The sequence below is a fragment of the Rattus norvegicus genome, chromosome 14 (genome assembly GCF_036323735.1).
Source record: "Rattus norvegicus strain BN/NHsdMcwi chromosome 14, GRCr8, whole genome shotgun sequence".
NCBI classification, from domain to species: domain Eukaryota; kingdom Metazoa; phylum Chordata; class Mammalia; order Rodentia; family Muridae; genus Rattus; species Rattus norvegicus.
The window spans coordinates 63,064,022-63,079,034 of record NC_086032.1 but is presented as its reverse complement, the minus strand read 5'-3'; the positions used below and the strand labels follow the sequence as shown (position 1 = coordinate 63,079,034).

Here is a 15,013-nt window from a genome sequence, read left to right as displayed (position 1 = left end):
TGCTCCCCCACCCACCCACCCACTTCCTCCCAAGGAGGCCATTTTATATTGAAAGCCTAGAGTAGGATGGCTCAGGAGGCTAAGTTAAAATGCATAGTCACACCAGATAGTGATGTGTCTTTCACAAACTTGGAGTTAAGCTGCCAGGTAACCAAAGAACTGGTCGGACGTCTGGCCTCTGGGACACCCACGCAATCAGCTAATTGGCTTCATTTTTCACTTTCAATGGATTGATTCTGTATCATACAGACCCGGCCTGCTTCGATCTGGGCTTACATAGTGACAACTAATAAGGTGACCCAGGTTCCAAATGCAAGCAGGTAATGGCCACCACGGCAGAGGATGGAGCCTGAACGCTTAAACAACTCCAGGGGAGATGCCCAGGCTGAAAGGCGAACATAAAAAGAGAAAGCTGGGTGTTGGAAGCTTGCTCTACCGCCATCCCTTGGCGTGAAACTGTAAATTAAAGAACGGGCTGCCGGCTGCTGCACTGAGCCAAAGCAGACACATCTCACAGATACACTTTAATTGGGGGTTTCATTCTGACTGAAGCAGATTCTTCCTCAGCAGATGCTTCCCCCACACTCCACTCCTGCCCACACACACACTTGTGGTTTGTTTTGCACATTGGAAAGCCCATGCAAAATACCTGCAGCACGGTCTCAGAAACAGGATGGAATCTCCCAGTTTTAAAATGGTAACAGATGTAGTTTCGGCTCTAATACACATTAGACTCTTTCTCTCTCTCTCTTGCTCTCAAAAAAAAAAAAAAATCAACATCCACCCCCTCCAGCTTCAATAAATGTCACAGAATATCTAAAATCCTTCCCTTCTACAATGATCTGTAGCAGGAGTATTTTCGATGTCTGTTTCTTTGCTTGTTTTTGTTTGCCTGGTTTTAGAAGTGAATAAATGACTCGCTACTTTCCAGATTCTCCATCTCGTCCTATTTTTCAATCCCTTGTTTATAAGGAACAGTGTCATAATCGTGCTTCTTGTGAAAACGAAAGAAATCAAACCGCCTTGTGATTCCAGGAAAGGAGGTTCTTCGTAGACATGCCTGCCTACTATTGATGTTGTAAAAAGGTTCCTTTTACATAGTATTAGATGTTGAGAGCACATCATATTGATCTAGAAATAAAAAGCTTGATTTTTTTTTTAGTACAGCCAACCCTTACCTTCATAAGCACTTTATAACACTAAGGAGAGGGTTTTATTTTTAATTGAGGTAAACAAATTATAGTTGAAGAACGTTGCTATTTTTAGGGAATGAAGGGTTTGTAAGCTTTTTGGCAGCAATTCAGGTAAAATCATGAATAAGTCTCACTCTTTCAAATTTGGCCCAGGCCTCTCTCCCCATGTCAGCGCTGCCTGAATCCTGGGTTAAGATTTTAAACTATTGCCTTTGTTTTCTCCTTGTTCTTCGTAGGAACAGTTGCAAGCAGCTTTTGCAGTCATTTGCCCATGCTCGGATGCTGAAAGGGCAAACTGGAGCTCAGTAAGGCCTAATGCATACGCTGTATAATTCTCCTTCCTTGAAAATGGTGGTGGTGACTGAGCCGGAAACCGCAAGTCCGGGTAAGGCCTTGCTCTGCTGGCAAGCACTTCCCACCGGACAAGCACAGCTCGGGTAGTGGCCGCCCCTTCCTCGAACAATGCACGTCTTTCGTTTGTTTCTGCACTTTATCTTAAAGTTCATACCGTAGCACTGGTGGAAGAAATCAATACTTCAAATCATCTGCTTTCCCCGCCATCCAATTTCTCTACACTCAGGTTAGCTCGCTCCCCAGTACCAGTCTGTGAGCTAATCACCCTCCACAAATCAGCCCCAGATGCTTTTTCAGAAATTCTTTCCATTTTCTTAGCAACGCAAGTGCCCCTTTCTGGAAGAAAGATGTTGTCTTTGGGAGAGCTGCTTTTTCCTAATCAAGTTAAACTAACTTTACCCAAAGAGAAGCCAATAGTTTGCCTCTTTCGAAAAGGACCCCTCTTTAAGGTTCTCATCTCTTCGGGGTCTCCCAACCTGACCCCAACGAACCTGTCTAGCACCCACACACACAAACCCAGACGCCCACCAACTTGGGCTTGTGATTGCCTATCTTGAAAAACAAGGCCCCGGCCCTTGGTTTTTCCAAGCTCTTGGACTCCTTTCCCATCTCCTTAAAGATGCTGCGAAGCCTCCCATGGCTCTAGAGCGGCGTTGCTGAGTGCCTGGCGACACCCACCGGGTCTCCCTTCTCTCTTTTTCCTGAAGAATAGCAAGTGGACGAGTTTCTGCTCCCTGCGGTGTCGGTCAGAGCCACTTGCCCGGAAACTTAGCCTAAAGCATTCAGGTCCAGGAATGGTGAGAGCCGCGCAGCCGAGGAATCCCCTACCACCCCCCCGGGCTGGTGGCCGGTGTATGCTTCAAGCCTCAGTCCGCGCCTCGGTCCTCAAAGGCGAGCTGGGGTTGGTTTCTGACTCATCGACAGCCACACGCGCGCGTCACATACACACACACACACACACACACACACACACACACACACACACACACACACTCACTCACAACACACACAGACGCGCTCATGCAGGCTCCTGGAGACTGGAGTTTGCCAAGCCCCAGGGGTCCGTGGCTTTCGGCAAATACTAGCTGCCGCGGACAGGCGTGGAGAGAGCACCCCGAGCCTGCCATGCGGGGTGGGGTAGCTGGGTAGAAAAGCCTCGGGGCGCTCACAACCTGCAGCCAGGGCGCCCCCTTGACCCCATCCGTGTCTCTCCAGGGTCCCCAACTCCACCGCCAGCGCGACCACCTCCGCAGCTCCCGCAAGTTTCAGATCGCAGCCGGGCCTGCTCTCTCCCGCCGCTCTGCGCCCCGCGACCTGCCGGCTGATCTGGGGGCGGCCCGGCGCCCCATCGCAGCGGCGGCCGGCCGGCTGGCAGGATCTTATAGCCCCGCTCCTGGGCGATTGAGGCGGCGGGAGCCTTTTGGATCTCCCGAGCGGTTTCTGAATTATTCACTCCGGCGGCCTCGGCGGGATCCGGCGAGCCCACGCCAGGGAGGCGAAGTCGTCACCTGGCCACTACTACTTTAGCTATTTGTGCCTGGGAGACGTGGGAGGTGATGAGGGAGTAACGGAGTACATTTTTCTGTTCTTTGGCTTTAGGGCTTCGGTTTATTTATTTTTAATTTTTTTCCCCTTTACGCGAGCTCACAGGAGCGCGCTGAGATCTGGGCCCCGGAGGGAGCGCGCCAGGGCGGGCAAGCGCGGCCGGCAGCCCGGAGAGCAGCCAGAGGCTGGCGGGCGGGCGGGCGGGCGGGCTCCGGGAGAAAGACGCCGCAGCAGCCTGGAGAGCCGTGCGGGACCGAGCAGTTCCCTTCGGCACCCTCGGCCTCTCGGGCCCGCGCCCTCGGGTGCGCGCTCCACCGGGCCCAAGAACTCCCGGCGCCCTGACCGGCCCACCGAGTTGGTGCCGCTTTCACCAATGCTCTTCCACCTAGCTTCTGGCCCCAACTTTCCCAAGCCGTACACACACGAGCGCGCGCACAGACACACACACACACACACACACACACACACACACACACACACACTCCTCCTCCCATCCCTAGACCCCAGCTCCACTTCCCCGGTAGTTTGAAGATGACAGATGCCTGTAGACTTTCACCAAACAAGCGGTGGGGGCAGCAGACTACAACAGTTATTTAATTAAAAGGAATTTTTTTTTCCCTCTAATTCTCGCTCTGGCTCCTGGAATAGCTTTGGCAACCCCCCTCCCAGAACCTGAGCACATGCCTCTCTCTCTCCAGGTAATCAATGGCCGGAGGACACCGGTCTCTTTCCACGCCCCCACTTCCCTCATCCACCTCCAGTTTCCCCGGGTCCCCCAAGCCACACCGATTCACACACCTACAGGCCGGCAGCGGGGAACGTGCAGGACACGATGCAGCCGGACTGCATTGCACAGTCATCAAAGTTAAGTGTGTGTTTGTGGGGTGCTCGTGCGCACCCGGGAAGGTGCGGGGTCGGGAGGAGTAGAGCCTCCTCTCTGCTTCTCACTACCACCCCCATCCCCGCGGGTCAGGGGACGCATCTACTTGAGATTGCAGCCATTTTAGGGAAAGAGGTGGCTCCGGGCCCCAAGGGAGTGGAGGGAGGGACAACGCGTCGCGGGGGGTCTCACAGCTAGGCAGCCTCGGGGCTCAACGGGAGGGCGGGCGAACGCCCGGCGCACAGGGGCGCGGCGCCCGCGGCGACTTGGTGAAGGTTGCGCTCGAGTTCCCTGCTTTTGCCTGGAGTTGTCCGGGGTAACGCGCCAGCTCCTGCCTCTTTCTCGGGTACCCTCTGGGCTGGGAGGTTTAGGGGCGAGATAGGTGTCTATAGCCAAATGAGCACTGGAGGGACGCGACAGCCTCTGGAGCTGGCGCTATGTATGGGGTTATAGAGGAGGGGGAACACCTCTGTCGCCGGTTGGCGCTGACCCAGACAGTGCGACCCACTTGGCCCCCCATCCTCCCCACCCCCTCCCGAGAGTCTGTCTACCCGCCTGGTGCCAAGTGAGCGAGCAGCGGGGGGCACGGGGAGACGCCGCCCGACACTGAGACACCCCTTACCTGGTTGGAAGGGGTTTCCCAGGAGGAGCCGTAGTTGTAAAAGAAGGAGGAGAGGAAGGTGTCTTCCGACAGCCCGCAGCCCGCCATGCTCTGGATGCAAATAAAACGAGGAAAGAAAAAAAAAAAAAAACAGGACACACACACACACACAAAGCAACCAAAAATGTTTCCAAATCAAACGAAACCAATAAGGCAGCTGAAATTCTCTCGCAAATAAAGAAAAGGAGGGGGGAAGGGAATGGCCGAGGGGACGGGAACTCTCGGCGATGCTCCCTCTCCGGCTGAGCAGGGATGCTCGGGCTGCCGCCGCCGCCGCCGCCGCTCTGCCGCCTTCTCAAGACGGTACCTAGAGAGGTTCGTCCTGACTCCGGCAGCCGCCGCCGCCGCCACCGCCGCCGCCGCCGCCTGTGCCGGCTGCGTGTATGCGCGCGTGTGTGTGCGTGTGCGTGTGTGCGGGGTGTGCGCGCAGAGCGAGAGACCGCAGGGGAGGCGAGAGGGCGAGAGAACGAGCGAGCCGGGATGCAGGACGCAGAGGCAGAGCAAGCGGGCGGGCGTGTGCGCGCGAGGCTGGGTGCGTGCGTGCGTGTGTGAGTGTATGAGTGTGTGAGCGCGCGCCCCCGTGTGCGCGCGCGCCTGGGTGTGCGTCTGTTTGGGGAGCTCACCGGAGAGCCGGGGCCATCACGTGGGCTCCCCGACTCCGCCGGCTGCCGGGGACAGCCTGTACTACAGCCCTGGCCACTAAATCAGCCCGCGCCACCAGACCTTTGCAGCCCCTGCGGCCGGCTGGACCTCCTGGTCCTCCCCCTTCTGGCTGTGCGCCCCCAAGACGGCAGGGGGCGCAGGTGCTGTCGCGGGCAGGTGGGTGGATGAGGAGAGGGCCAGGCCAGCGGAGAGAGACTATGCCTAGGAGATACACAGCACCCGGTTACAACCTGACCCTTCCTCGAGCCTTCCTCCCACTCTGCTAGAAGATCTTTTTCATCTTAATTCCTAAAATTGTCTTCCTATGCAGGGACTCTTCTCCCAGCTACGGGAAAATTGTGTTCACACAGTTGCTACGTCTCGATTTTCTTCCTGTCCGGAGCCACTAGTCCACCCCAACCCCGACTGTGAGCACAGACAGACAGCCGCGCGCGCGCGCGCGCGAGCACGAAGACACACACACACATATACACACTCACACACACATATGCACGCGTGCGCGCGCGTACATGCACACACACACACACACACACACACACACACACACACACACACACACACACACACACACTGGTGGCTGCCTTCTCAACCATTCCAAAGGCAGATCCACTTATTTCGCCGGTTGCTGTAGTAGGCGAAGTCAGTGCTATATCAAACTAGGCTAGGCTGAGAGGGCTGGAAAGTGGATTTAGGGGACAATACTGCCCCAGCAGGAAGAAAGACTCTGGTCTGGTGTTCTGTTGATTTAACCATTCAAAACAGAGAACTATTTTGTAGCTTCTGCCCTAAGAGTCAGGCCCTTCGAGTTACAATTCTTTAAAGAGATATAGCCTCTTAAGTCCATTATGTGTAATAAAAATGTAAATAATGTAATTTCCTCCCCTCCCCTAGCCAAGGTATTTCAAAACCAAATCATTGTGTCCCAGTAACTGCGTAGCTGAAACTTTTTTCCCACTGTAAGATATTCTTTCCTAACTTCTCTTGACTCTTTATATAGATATTTATAGAAAGTAAAATTTAAAAAGGCATATCTGTGTATGATGTTCTTCTGAGTACTTGATTCCTCTCAGGGAAACTTGCAAACAACCTCTTAGCGGTTCATATTGCTTTCTTTCTGAATCTCCTCTTTCTCAGACCAATTTTGTTTTTCCAAGAGTTTGCACTTCCTCTTCCAAATTCCCCACGTGAGGCCCAACTCCTCTGTGGAATAAACATTTCCACAGCAACCCAGTGATGTCACAAACCTTCGGCTCATGATTGCAGGAGGGAAATAAAGCAAGAAGAATGGATCTCTCTAGAAAGACGGCTCCCTTTTTATTCGCAAAAAAAAAAAAAAATGGCACCCAAGTTTTTGGGTTTGTAAACTACGTGTCTAGCTAAATGCCTCTTTTCTTCTCTTTCCTTTTCTTTTCTTTCTTCTTTCTTTTTTTGAGATTGACTTATTACAAGATTGACTTTCTGAGATATGTCTAATGACCTTTTAAAAAAAATAGACCAACATCCTAACTTCTGAGTCCATGAAAAATGACATTTCAAATCACTCGTTCCTAGATGTACTGACTATTTAGATTTTTTAATAGGAAGGAAAAGGATTGATGCTTTTCAAACACAACAAACAAAACATGCTAGAAAGAACATTATGAGATGAAATTTAATGTAGTAACGTCAGAACCAAGTAATGCTGACAGAGCTTCAAAAGTGCAACTAATTCTTTAAAATATTAGGCCTATGGGAACTCTATTCAGCTCTCCATGACTGATCTCATCCGTGTTGACTAGAGAACCTTCTCTACCTCCTCGGTATCCTGGCTGTGACGAAGAAGGGACTCTTCATCATGCTCCTGTTTCAATCTCGACGATGAGGTGTCACCCTGCACACGTTAAATACAGAGGGAGAGTCGGACACAAAGCCTTGAGTTTACTTAGGAACTTCCCATTCCCCTTCCAGGTCAATGGGAGTTACTTCAGTCTCGGTTATCGGTTCGCCTACTTGTTGAATAGATGGATCTATTCATCCCAAAAACTCTGGAAGGATTTCCCTCCCTTATACAGATGGAGAAGTGGGCTCAGTGATATCCTGGGTCATGCAGCCAGGACGTGAAAGCCGTGAAATGCAGGTCTTGCTAACTTGTCTGCTCGAGAGGGCATCACTGTGCCGGCTACTTCACAGGCGAATATTCACGAATGGAAACCCCAGCCTTCCCTTTGCCCCCAGTTGATAACATCTCCTGGGTTGTGGCAGGGGCAGCTTGGTTTGAGCTGTGTAATACAGGCCCTTACTCTATCCCCAGATGACATGGAACTCACTGTACAGTGAGTACATAACTCACAATCCTCCTGCCTAAGGCTTGAGTGCTGGAATTAAACAGTTGAGCCACCATACCTGGATTTAATTTTGTTTTATAGATGAATAAACTAAGACTCGGTGGGAAACTCTTGCCTCCCCTCCTACCCACACAACTGGGTCTTGAAGAAGACTTTTCAGCTCAATACTTCTCTTTCTCTGAAAGCTGGTCTCTCCCATTACTAAACTGACAGAAAAATAAATACACGCAACCGCCAAGCATGCCTAGGGCCTGCAGAGGCATCCAGAGAGAAGCAGGGAGGCCCAAGTGACAAGAACTTCCCTGGCACACTTGGGGACAACCATACACATAAAGGTTGACCTCTAGTCATCAACATTTGGCTCCCCTCAAATCTCTAGCACTTGACTTTTTTAATAGGGACATCCAAAAGAAGACCACACCGCTGGCAGTCTGTTTCTGGTAAGCTGTCTCCTTTCTCTGTCCCGCGTGGCCGTCTCCTGGGGCAGCCCTGCCACCCCAAAAGAATTCCTCTCTCCTCAGGTTTGTTCAACAGCACACGCACAGTAACGCTGAGGTTCGGCTGCTAGTTCTCAGCGACATGAAAACAAACCACCCCGCCCCACACACACACACACAAACCCCCAGGGCCAAAACAGATGGAGTTGGGCCCTTTGGGAAGCCCTGGGAGCAAGCAGCAAGCTCATTGAGAAACGATAGCTCCAGTCACCTTGCCAGCTCCTCGCTGTGCAAGAGACAGACGTCTGAAGAGGAAACCAACCCCACAGCAGCAAGCTTCTGGTTTCCAGAACCACAGTGGCTGGATCTCCCAAGACAAGCTAAACCAGTCATCTTCAGTGTGATTTTCTTCATCATAATGCCAAGTCACGACCTGTCTCGCTAAAAAATGCACAGTGTTGACTTGCTGTGGCCTTGCTAATGAACCATCCTCCTTCATTCGCAAACACTTCCCCCAAAGACGTAGGGTTAGCAATCACCTCACTTTGGAAATTGGGTAATAGTCCAGATGATGGCGGGGTGGTTTCCTTGTTTATAAATGAGTTGCATTAACACTCTCGTACCACTAGGGTGTCATTTAGTGACGGGCTGCTCAGCTCTGCAGATGAAAGAGGCCAAATTCTTATACATGGAGATATTAAAAAAGAGAGATGACTTTGGCTAAAACTGCTGATGGGAAGCAAATGTAGCCTACAGACAAATTGGGTCTCTTTTCTCAGTTTCTCTCTTACTGAAATCAGTCTGCTGTCTTATCTTCTGCTTCCTTCCCTTCCTTTTCCCCTTTCCCCTTCCCCTTCCCCTTCCTCCTCCTCTTCCTCCTTCAGCAACCTGAATACAACTATTAGTGACACAGCTAGATCAGAACCAAAGAGTTCTAGCTTGTCATAGTAACTTCTGGCAAAGTGAAAGCCAATATTTTATCCCTATCCCCAAGAAGTTTACAGTGTCAGCAAAAGTCTGGATTACTGTTTGTTTGTTTGCTTGCTTGCTTTGGAAAGAGATCTAAAGAAACTAGTAGAGAAAACTGGGAGAAGCTGTGCAGTGTCCTTCTAGGCCAGGAGGACTCAGTCCCATTTGGAGCCTCTAGGGGCAATATGGAATGTGTCTTATTGGTAGCCTACATCAAGGACGAAGTGGGGTACTGATGCCCAATTCCCTGGTGGACAGCTACTGGCAAGTGTCACCTTTCTGGCACACCCTCCCTGTGGCCAGGACAATTGTGATGGGATCCAGCAGCAGGGAGAATGTCTTCAGTCCATCAGCTGAAGTGCTGGTTATGGGGGCAGTGTCCCTGGGAGTGCTAAGGGCTGTGAAAATGTGGCTGGGGAAGCAATAGCATCTGGCCCAGCATGAAGTTATGTTCTCTTACACAATCCCAGTGAAGTGGGAATGGCCACATCTCCAGGCTGCCCAGGAGGATACAGTGGAGCAGTATAGAGTGGAGCAGCTAACATCAGTTCCCTGCTCTGCCTTCCAGAGCCATTTCCCTTCAGTCTCCATCATGGTCCATAATTGCCTCCCTTCATGGGTGTACTAGGAACCCAATCTGACCCCACAATGCGGAGGACATTGGGAAAGAGCCTCTTCTTCTGTCAAGAGCAGAAGGAGGCTGGAGCTCCTCTAGACTGTATTACTGTCACGGAACAGATAATCATCAGAGTTTAGGGCAGTTGGATCCAGTCCAACCTGGGGCTGGACACTCCCTTAGACTTTCCAGGTGCATAAGCCAAATTTTTTTTTCTAATTATAAACCAACTTAAGCCCAATTTCTAGAATTAGCAACTCAGCCCGAATTGCACATTTTGTCTAGGGGATATTTATGGACAGTTTGCGTATTACTCAGGATTCTTGGCTACAAGTAACAAAATATCAACACCTATGCTAGAACAATAGATATTTAAGTAAATGAATAAACAAATCGTTTCAAAGGCTCCTTATTGGCTCGCCTAACTGAAGGAGCTAAGGATTGTGCTATTTTTCAGGGTGTTTTGGTTTGTTTGGTGCTTTGACAGGCAAGCATCAACAATGCCTGGCTCACCCTCTCGTTCCTATCAGTGGCCCGCAGTAGAACCTTTCTCCTCCCTCCCTCCCCTGGTCTCTCCCTCCCTTCTCTTTCAGGCACAAATCCTGAGGTTTCAAGTGACTCTCATCGGTATATGCCTCTACAGTCTCAGACTGGCCAGGCTGAGTGACTGATATTTCTACAGAACTGGGCTCACCAAATCAAATGACTGAGCCTGGGTGAAATATGGGACTCCCTGGAGGTAAACTAGGGTACACGTTCATCTCAATCCATAAGAAAGATGAACAGACACTAAACAGGCAAAAGTGTCAGTAACTGGGGTTACAGAGAGAGCTCAGCTCACAGGGGCCAGCAAGAAGGCTCAGCAGATAAATGTGTTTGTAACCAAGCCCAATGCTGTGAGTTCAATCCTGAGAACCCAAATTAAAAACAAAACAAAACAAAAACAGAAAAGCAGGCATGGTGACATGCACCTGTCGTCTTAGAACCAGAAAGGTAAAGATATGAAGACCCCTGGGGCCTATGGCTTACTAGTCAGCCAGTCTAAACAAATTGGGGAGGGGGGTTCTGGGCCAGTAAGAAACCTTGTCTCAGAAAACAAGGTAGACAGCTTGTGAAGAATGATACTGGAGGCAGCCTACACACACACACACACACACACACACACACACACACACACACACACTCCACGCATGCACGCACGCACGCACGCATGTACACACATCACATCATCACACGCCTGCATGCATGCACATCTACATACACATGCTCCCTTATATACAAACAGCAGTTCTCCACAGGACATCCATTACTTGTCTACACAGAGGTTGAGATTACCAGACACATGACCCCTTTCCTGTCTTTAAGAGGCTCAGACTGTTTAGAGAAAAGCACCATTGCACACGCAAAGGAATTGGGTAATAGAGAGTGAAGCTACAACTCGGGTATAGACAGAAAGTTCTTTACTAGCCGGCAGCAGAACTCATGTTGAATACATCAGGCAAGAAGGTCTTGGGGAAGCTGTGCGATTTCTGGAAGGACCAGAGAAACGTGTCTGGATGATGCAAATGAGAAGAAAGCTGTGAGAGATAAAACTTGGGTGGCACAAGGGATCGACACCCCACCCCTGCCATCCTCTACCCTGGGAAGAAGACCTAGCCATTGGATTCTTCTGAACGTAGCCAAGACCATCTGCCTATGTCTAGAGATAGTAGGTTTTCTTGAGAGTACCTTGATTTCATAGTTGGTTTTGACCCTCAACGTAACCCATCCTAGAGTCACCTGGGAAAGGAGTCTCAATTGTGGGACTGCCCCGATCTGACTGGCCTGTGTCTGTGTCTGTGGGGAGTTGTTTGTCTAGGAAGACTCTGATCCCTGGGCATCTAGTCTTGGGCTATGTGCTAAAACTAATTAAGCATGAGCCAGCCAGCTAGCAACCAGCAGCCAGCTAATAACCAGTATCTAGCTAGCAACCAGCATCCAGCTAGCAACCACCATCCTCTGTGGCTCCCACTGTGTCTTAGTTTGAGTGGATTTCCCTGGATGGAGGTGATGCTGGGCGAACTGATGAGCTGTCCTGCCTTCCGGTTCTTGCCTTGACCTCCCTCAGTAATGGGATGTGCTTTGGAAGTGTAAGAGGAAACAAACCCGGGGTTGGGGATTTAGCTCAGTGGTAGAGCACTTGCCTAGGAAGCACAAGGCCCTGGGTTCGGTCCCCAGCTCCGAAAAAAAAAGAACCAAAAAAAAAAAAAAAAAAAAAAAAAGAGGAAACAAACCCTTTCCTCCCCTAAGCTGCTTTCAGTCATGGTAGTTATCATAGCAACAGAATAAAACCAGAACCTGAGCTCTCATGGTCTAACCTGCAAAGACATCTGAGAGGTAAATTTCAGCTCTGTGGCCTTGGAGTGAATTGTGAGAGTGCTGGAGTCATACCCTAGGAGACGAGTAAGTTAAATGTGCAGTATCTATTGTAGAGCAGGTTGTGGACATCCACTACCGAGAAGATGCTGGCTGGGCCTAATACCAGGTCCCTGGTCACACTGATAGCCTAACTTCAGCCAACCTTTGCTATGTGAGAGAACCTAGATGCCAGGTGACAAAAATGGTCATAGAAGCCACTGTGGGCATAGAAGCCACTGTGGGCCGAACCTAGAAGTCTTAGAAGTAGAGAAGGGAAAGGACATCAGCAGTGTGGACCATGTTGGAGGGAAGGCTTGACTCTACCCCCTCAATATCTATATCCAAGACCCCTTCGTACTCAGCCACCTAGAGCAGTTCTGCCCCCTGCTGCCACTACAGTAGAAGTCTAGCAGGTCTTTTCCATACATACTTGCCCTCCACCATGCATACTTCGCCATGTAAAGGGACCTATCTTTCCCAGGCATGGGTAGCATCCCAGCCTCCGTGTAATGACTTTCATTGATCTTTGGGTCAAAAATCTTTATCTGAAAAGTGATGCCAATTCCTTCAGTTTAGCTGCCAGTCCCCTCCCTCATAGGTGGCATGGTTTTCCACAAGCCTACGGTCCCTTTAAGGAACTGAAAGGCCTCCGGGATGGGATTCGTGCAACTTGCCTCTGGGATTTCAAGAACCGTTTGTGTCTCCCAAGTCCCATGTGACCTGGGGACAGCCCACACATTGAGATTCTCGGCGAGGATGGTCTCTAGGGCATGACTCCACACTTGCATTGCTCTGTCCAAAACTCCCTTCCTCCCCTATCCTGACAGTCTAGCAAAGCCCTTCACGAGCTCCAGCTTTGAAGCTGGGGACAAGCTCTTCATAGGGACAACCCGTTATACTAGTCTTAGAGGCCATAACCCATGTGTCTCACTTCTCCCCCACGAATACGGTTTTCTGCAAGCTGAGCTGCACACCTCAGTTTTCTGCATTTAGCTCAGGACCTGCTCAATACAAGTTGACTGGAAAAGACTGTATAAACCTTTAAAAGAACAAGAGGAGGGAGAAAAAAGCAATCCCTACACAGAGAGCCGCAATAAAGAAAATGTGTTCTACTACTACCTTGGGACTTCAATTAATGTGCTTTTCTCCTCGTGAGTCCTTGCTTCAAACAAACAGAATCTGACAGGCTGAATTAAATCATTTATCTTTCTACTTCTCTGCCTTGGCTCTAACGCTAGTGTAAAAGCCCTGATATTTCATAAGAAAGTGGCAAAAACAAGAGCTGAGGCCTGGGCCCTCGACTTTTATCTGGTTGTATGGTCCATAAATACAGATAATATGGGAGAAAGTGTTTGCTCCTGATGCAACTGTTACCCAGGCAGAATTAAATACCAAGTTACCATAAATGGAGTGTGTGTGTGTGTGTGTGTGTGTGTGTGTGTGTGTATGTTTGTACATACGTATGTATGTACAAGTATGAGCAAAAGAAGACCAGAGGTCAACATCCAGTGTTAGTCTTCAAGAGATGGCTACATATTTTTAAAGATCAGGTTGCTCAGTATTTTGAAACTGCCCAGGTAGGCTAGGCCAGCCAGCAAGCTCCAGGAGCCTCCTGTCTCTGCCTCAACACTAGAATTACAAGTGTGTGCCAGCCACCGTGCACAACTTCTCATTACACAGGACCTGGGTTGAACTTGGGTCCTTATTCTAGCAAGGCAAACACTTTACCAACTGAGCTATCTTGTCAGCCCTCATAAAAGACCTTTGGTCTCTCATAAATGCCCATTAGGTGGTTGGGGGCCGGGGAAAGAGAGAGAGAGAGAGAGAGAGAGAGAGAGAGAGAGAGAGAGAGAGACTATGCACATCTGTGTATATGTATGAATCTGAGTGTATGTATATATGTATGTATGTGTTTGTGCATCTGTATGTATGCATATATGTATGTACGTGCCTATATGTGTGTCTCTGTATGTACATGTACATCTGTGTGTATCTGTGTTTTTACATGTGTATACAAAAAGCATGCTATCCAATTCTATCTCTTTGTTGCTATTGTTGTTGTTGTTTACCACTCCAAGAGCTCTAGCAACAAAGACAACAGCCAGAAACACAGCAAACATCTGCTAAGTGTTCTGTGCACTTCCTTCTTGCATACTTTAACGCCTTTCATGTGGGGCAACTATGGGTTCCCAAGCCTGGGCCACCAACGAGACAGCCATTTACACCCAGCCCGGTGTAGTTTAATGCCTAGATAAAGCTTCCTCCAGTTTTGCTTTCTGAGGCAAACAAGGTTTGTTTGCTTTCCATCACTGTGTATGAATAACCACAGCAGTAGGATTTACCTTGCTCTCTATCTCTAGGTCCTTAAATCAGGGTCCCCTGAACTACCCTGGAACAGATCACAGAGGCTTTGGGTTTGGAAGCCTGCAGTATTTACTTTTTCCCTAAATAACGAAAATATCCTATTTACTGCACACTATTTGAAAAGGGATCATGGGGATAGAGCCACTCAGTAGATAATTCCACGCAGGTCTACGGATTCAAACTTTTTTTTGCCTATCAAATCTTCGTCTGGAAGCTGCAGATCAGTCCAGAGTGACTGGTCCAAATGTTGTTGCAACTCACCTTTGCTGAGATCTCGAGATTGAGACGTCAGAGCAATGATGTCAGGGTCCCTCAGGGAGGAGGCAGGTGGTGGGGAGATCCTAAAATGAGATGGGGACTTGATGCTGAGGAAGAAGCATCAAGAGAGGTACCAAAGGCAGGAGGCAGAGAGCTGGGCTTCTTAAGCACCTAGGATGGGGCTTAGGTACCTGTATTTTCTAGAAAGCTCCTAGCATTGCTTGGCCTGCCTCAGCTTGAAGCTCACGATTCCAGTGAGTAAGGCGTAGACTAGGAGCTCTGATTCATGTGGGAGAGGCTGGGTGTCATTTGTCACAGAGGCTGGCACTCTCGGCCAAGGTGTCAGATGCTC

The 15,013-nt window shown here is 49.8% G+C and overlaps 1 protein-coding gene across 2 annotated transcripts in view; it reads right to left on the bottom strand.

Moving 5' to 3' along the window:
- The window catches only part of Ppargc1a (PPARG coactivator 1 alpha), a 655,711-nt gene extending 650,181 nt beyond the window's left edge, over positions 1-5,530 (bottom strand). For both annotated transcript variants that reach the window (XM_039092491.2, XM_063273670.1), the window contains exon 1: positions 4,595-5,530. The gene's annotated coding sequence lies outside the window, so the exon portion shown is untranslated. The remainder of the gene's footprint in view (positions 1-4,594) is intronic.
- Positions 5,531-15,013: the final 9,483 nt, after the last annotated feature.